Source organism: Triticum dicoccoides, chromosome 6B (assembly GCF_002162155.2).
Source record: "Triticum dicoccoides isolate Atlit2015 ecotype Zavitan chromosome 6B, WEW_v2.0, whole genome shotgun sequence".
Taxonomy (NCBI): Eukaryota; Viridiplantae; Streptophyta; class Magnoliopsida; order Poales; family Poaceae; genus Triticum; species Triticum dicoccoides.
In genome coordinates, this window is record NC_041391.1 from 376,475,801 (window position 1) to 376,482,401 (window position 6,601).

Here is a 6,601-nt window from a genome sequence, read left to right on the forward strand (position 1 = left end):
GTCCCGCTGGCGGTCATTGAACGGATGATTTCATTCATGTCTATGACATACCGAACCTACTGGGTCACAAGCTTAGGGCAATCATGATCTGTTGAGTGTTAGTACGATGGGATTCATGAGAATATATTTGTGGGATTATTTCATAAATATTCGGAATAGTTCCGAGAGGATCTGAAAGCATTTCGGGGTCACCGAAAGGTTTTTGGTGAGTATCGGGTAATACCGGGTATTACCGATAAATTATATATATAGAAAAATAGGTTAGTACTCCCAGGAGTACATATTCCTTCCTTCGTCTGCAGTTGCCCACGTGAACGTTCCTCTCCTCGCTTCATTTTTTTGAGAGAATTGGTTCACAATTTCCGCATCCGTTACGAGTGATGATTATAAATTAGTAACAAACCGATTTTTCTGGCGCTCTCATACCTTATCCTTCCATCCGCCTCGCACATCCCAAACCGAAACGGCCGGCTCCCCGGCACACGTCAGCAGTGGAACTGCGGCGGCGCCACCATCACTCCCCGGCGACCGATCTAGATTACAGCTTGCATCGGCCAACGGATCGGAGAGCACAAGACCGTCCGAACCTGAGATTTATGGGCATAAGAGGTCAGTGATTTTTCTCTTGGACGTTCTCTGCATGTTAATCCCATGTCCAGATCCGTCACATCTTTCCATCCATTAACCATAGTTGTCTTGCTTTCTTTTAGATCTGAAAGAGACGCATGTGGTCCCGTCCTGGATCTCATTGTTTGCTGAATTTTTGTGGACGGAAGAATTTTACGGTGCTTTGTGGATGTTCCTTATGGATGGGGGCTGGGAGTCTCATGTGGAAGAATTGATTCATATGGCTTCTGGCGGTCAATGCCGTAGTGTCGCATTATCGATCCCAGCTAGCCGTAAACAGATTGACATATATCTTGAATTATTTTGTTAGTGGACGTATGATCAAATGGATTCAGAGATACTCTTTCTGTTCCAAAAGGAGGGAGTAGTGATTCCCGCTGCTATTTCATCTTTGGGTAAGTAGTATACCCCGCAAAAAGAAACAGTAGCTCTGGTTGCTAATTTTATCACTCTGTAGAAACCTTTCATTGAAGGATCAAGAACCGCACCTTGCTGCCATCTTTCTTTATATGTTCAGTTTCGTCTTTGTATGAAATTGCTGCTGGAATATTTTGGAAAGGAACGTACATTTCCCTGTACAACAAGTGCTTTATTTTTCTGCGGAGAAGCCTTCTGTGTTTAGTGCCATATATACAACCACATTATAAAATGTATTACACCTGTTGTTTCATCTAGTTTTTGATATACTATTTTATGTATACTTTGAATTTATCATACTCATTTCGGCCATCCGCCTGCTTCATCTTTTAACTCATTGCAACGACTTGACTCTCACATAAAACCAGTATATACTCACGTAAAAAAAACTTGTAAGTACTCCCGTAATAAAAAAACAAATATATACTACCCTGCCAAAAAATTTGTATATACTTACTGATACTCCCTTACTAAAAAATTGTATATACTCCCTACCAAAAAAACAGTATATACTCCCCACCAAAAAAGTAGTACATACTCACATAAAAAATTTGTATGTACCCCCTAAATAAAAAACAAGTATATACTCCCCTGTCAAAAATGTTGTATATACTCCCTTACTAAAAAAATATATACTCCCTACCAAAAAAACAGTATATACTCCCTTACTAAAAAAGCAGTATATAATCACATACAAAAGCTGGTATAGACTATCTCCCCAAAGTAGTATATATGTTGCTGGAAGAGGTCAGTATGCAACTACCGGAACAGGTAGTTCATGCTTGTGCGTAGACAAATTATTAAATAAGTAAAGAGCAAGTATGAGACGCATTGTACTTATTAGTCTTCATACAAAAATATTAAGTGCATGTGATTGTTGCCTTGAACGAACAGAACCTTATCTTTGTAGCAGGATCCTCGAATCTCTCCATCTGTTGACGCATGCATGCATGCATCGGCGGCTGGTGGAGCAATTAGTGATTAGATCTAATAAGCGCTAACCTGTTTACTCCATGGGAGTATATATATATATATATATATATATATATATATATATATATATCTTGCCACAGAACTAGTTAAGGTTTTCGACGGTGTAAAAATACTCAAAAATTCTAAAAAAAATACTGAACCAACACACCTATAATATAACATGATCCAACGGATGGATTGAAAAAATATGACTGCATGTGTCCTGGACAAAAAGAACAAATGTTTCAATATATATTGATCCTGCAGTGTGCTTAAATGCTTGTTTTTTTCGCTGAGGACACATAAATGCAAATTTTCAACATCACACCATTGGATCATCTTATTATATCAGAGTAAGGATCCCCTATTTATTTCATATTTTTTACTTACTTTTAAACCCTTAAATGTTTAGCAAACCTTAACTAGTTCTGTGGCAAGCTATGATAGACATAGTTTTACCTATATAATGGTCTAGAAGTGTTTAGAACATTTTATATTTAATTGAAATATCAACGGGCGTAAAAAGGCCAAGAGGTGGAAGGCAACTTGGGCCAAGAAGGCACAAGTGGGAAAGTGCCTCCATCCCTAAAGGAAGGAGGCCGAATTGGAAAAAGGGGAGGAATCCCACCGCCCCCTCCTAGGCCACCTCCCCAAGGGGGAAACTCCCCCCCTTGGTGTTTGCCCTCTCCTCCCCCTCCAACCTATATATACATGAGGATTTTGCTCTTTTGGAGATACAAGTTTTGGAGCCTCCTCTAGTTCTTCTAGTTATACTTCTAGTTGGTCCTAGTTGACTAATTAGAGCTAGGCCAATCCTCTTGTTGTCATAATTATAAGCCCAATTGGTTCTAATCTCCTCCCTCTAATTCTCTAGTGATGATTAGCTCTAGACGGTAAAGTGTTGCCGGATCGTGAAGGTTGCACGCTTGCAACTAACTAGAGAGACCGTGCTTCGGTCTTTAGTTCGAGGGACTGTTTGTGGGCGGTACGAGGGATCATTCATCAACAGTTTGAGGGACTCCAAGTACGATCTAGATTGACACGTTCTTCTTCCACTGCAACTCAGTGACAGTAACTATCGTGATCCAACCCATTATGCATCTTCACAGTAATCTTGGGTGATCGTAGGTGTGGATTTTTTTTCTTTTCTACTATGTTTCCCAACAAGGGCATCATGAGCAGTTATATGAGTAGAGGTAGGTTACGATCTAGATCGCATGTGGTTGTGAGGGTTGATGTTCTTGCTATGCTTCCCTCGAGTGTTGCTTTAGTTCAATTCATCGACGACATGGTGTCGCCTTTCACAAGGTTCTGACAATCGATCAGCTCTGGCTGTCGATGATCTACTAACAGTTCCTTGGGCTTCACTATAGTTGAGAATAGTGAACCGTTGCATAGACGAGAGGGTGCCGAAGATGGATGATGATCTAGGTGGGTCACACATATTTGATGAAGTTTAGTGTTGGGCTAAAGATTTTTAATTAAGTCTCTTGTTTCACACACCCCGAAACTTAAATCTAGCAACAAGAATCATTGCCTAAATTGTGGACATGGGTAGCTAGTGTTACTTGTTAAAACTAGTTAACCACATAACTAATTTTTTGCTGAAACCAATTAGAGGATGTCTAACTTGGTTTTGCAGGGTATCCATATGATGTGGTATAGACTTTGTCATGATAATGGGTTTATGTATGAGATGGTTATATGTTGTAATGTTAAGTGGGCTACGCATCTGAAAGGATCGAGAAGAGGTGTCTAGAGGGGGGATTAGACCCTCAACAAGTAAAGGTAGCAGTTTTTTAGTTTTTCAAGTTAAGGTTGGAGATTAGCACAATTTCAAACATTCACAATACATTTCAAGCAAGCATGCAAGAGTATGTGAGCAGCGGAAAATAAAGCATACAACTTGCAAGAAAGTAAAGGGACGGGATTGGAGTGTGCAAACGCAATTGGAAACACGAAGATTTTTTGCATGGTTCCGATAGGTGGTGCTATCGTACATCCACGTTGGTGGAGACTTCAACCCACGAAGGGTAACGGTTGCGTGAGTCCACGGAGGGCTCCACCCACGAAGGGTCCGCGAAGAAGCAACCTTGTCTATCCCACCATGGCTATCGCCCATGAAGGACTTGCCTCACTTGGATAGATCTTCACGAAGTAGGCAATCTCCTTGCCCTTACAAACTCCTTGGTTCAACTCCATAATCTTGGCAGACGCTCCCAAGTGACACCTAACCAATCTAGGAGACACCACTCTCCAAAAGGTAATAGATGATGTGTTGATGGTGAACTCCTTGCTCTTGTGCTTCAAATGATAGTCTTCCCAACACTCAACTCTCTCTCACACACAGATTTGGATATGGTGGAAAGATGATTTGAGTGGAAAGCAACTTGGGGAAGGCTAGAGATCAAGATTCTTGTGGTTGGATTGGAATGTCTTGGTCTCAACACATGAGTAGGTGGTTCTCTCTCATAAAATGAATAGTGGAAGTGTAGGCATGTTCTGATGGCTCTCTCTCAAATGGAGAAGGGGCGGAGGGGTATATATAACCTCCACACAAAATCTAACCATTACACACAAATTACCAAACTTGGTGGGACCGAATAGTGAAACTCGGTCAGACCAATATGGTTCAAAATGTGAACGTTAGAGTTTTCGATGGGACCGACAAGGTCAACTCGGTGAGACCGATGTGCTAGGGTTAGAGCAAAACCTCATCTCGGTGAGACCGATTGCATGAACTCGGTGGGACCGATTTCAGCAATAAGCAAACAAAGACTTGGTCAAGCAAACTCGGTGGGACCGGCCGCATATCTCGGTGAGACCGAAATATATGCAATAGGCAACAGAGAGTTTGCAAGGCCATCTCAGTGAGATCGAGATCCCATCGGTGAGACCAAACTTATTAGGGTTTCTCGCAGTGGCTATGTCAAGTGAACTCGGTGGCGCCAGATAGATCAAATCGGTGGGGCTGAGTTTGACTTTAGGTTTGGGACATATGTGGAAATGAGAAAGTGGTTGAGGGATTTGGAGCATATCACTAAGCACTTTGAGCAAGCAAGCCATTAAGCAACACCTCATCCCCTTTTAATAGTATTGGCTTTCCTATGGACTCAGTGTGATCTTGGATCACTAAAACGAAAATGTAGAGTCTTGAGCTTTTGCCAATATGTGTCCTTAGCATCTTGAAGGGGTTCCACATCCTTTTGTCCTGCCACTCCAATATTGAACTCATCTGAAATATACTAGATGAAAGTATTAGTCCAACAAGAGATATGTTGACATTAATTACCAAAATCACCCAGGGAGCACTTGTGCTTTCAATCTTCCCCTTTTTGGTAATTGATGACACTACTAGGGAAAACGCTATACATAGAGGTATAGCACTAGCGTTGGTCAAAACTCGGCGCTAGCGCTACTTAGTAGTAGCGCTTGTTGCAAAACCACGCTACAACCATTGTTTTAGCAGTAGCGCGTCTTCACAGAAAAGCGCTACTACTAAAATTCCCTCACTAGTGTCGGTAGGCTAGGAATAGTAGTAGCGGTTCTCCCAGAAGCACGCTACTGCTAAAAACATTGTAGCTGCGCGTTTTTGCTGTAGAGCGCTACTGCTATGTAAAAAAAATAGAAAAATAAGTAGAAGAGTAAATGAAAATGAAAGCCTTTCACTAAGCTCGAGGACTATGTCCCTGACATGGATGGATGGCACGACATGGTGGAGTGATTGTCGATATATGACAATGTGTCCGTTTAGTCCATACTTTTTGTATGACAAAACTTTGAGTTATGCATGGTGAAACTTTATTTGTGATGTAATTAAACCGTCCTCCTCCTCGACTAGCGAAAATCACTCTAGTTAGGGCATTTTGGGTACGATGAACTTTGCTATTTATGCTTATGATATGTTGTTTCTAATTTTGCCAAGTCTGTCTCTTTCTGTTGCTCAACTATATATGTTGCATATCATTGACTCATGTGACGATGCAGGTGCATAGATCATAGATGGCGAAGAAGTGCTACGCCAGGAGTATATATACGACAAGTGGCCGGAGTGTCAGGCCCAGGTGTACCGGTTTCCGGTTTCCGAGCGACAGACAGTAGTTAATTTAGGTTCACGCTAATGCAAGAGAGGGATACGAACTCATGTACTCAAAGTGATAGCTCTTCTCGCGTATATCATTGTTTAGATGGATGACGATGTATTTGCAAGTAATTGAGACTTGTATTGCTATTTTCGAGATTGATGACAAGAGACCACTTTGTGTTGGATGATGATTATGATGATGACATGATTTGATGAGACTAATTGTATGTATATGCTATGGTTACATTTGTATGTGTATGATATGCTAAAGATTATTATATAAAGCCTATTCAAATACAAAACAAATACAAAACAAATATGCAGGAAAAAAAACTAATAAAACTAGTAGTAGCGAGGGGGGAAATTTAGCAGTAGCGCCGCCTTACCAGTAGCACTTCCCTGTAAACAGCGCTGCAGATAATATCAGTAGCGCCCTTTTCTAAAGAGCGCTACAGCTATTCATGTATAGCAGTAGCGTGGGACAACAGGCACTACTGCTAT

The 6,601-nt window shown here is 41.2% G+C and overlaps 1 long non-coding RNA gene across 1 annotated transcript; it reads left to right on the plus strand.

Annotated features, from left to right (window-relative positions):
• The first annotated feature begins 322 nt into the window (after positions 1 to 322).
• Positions 323 to 1,205, plus strand: LOC119323397. The gene is made up of 2 exons (XR_005156279.1): positions 323 to 609; positions 711 to 1,205. It is a non-coding gene; the product is annotated as an uncharacterized LOC119323397 (long non-coding RNA).
• Positions 1,206 to 6,601: the final 5,396 nt, after the last annotated feature.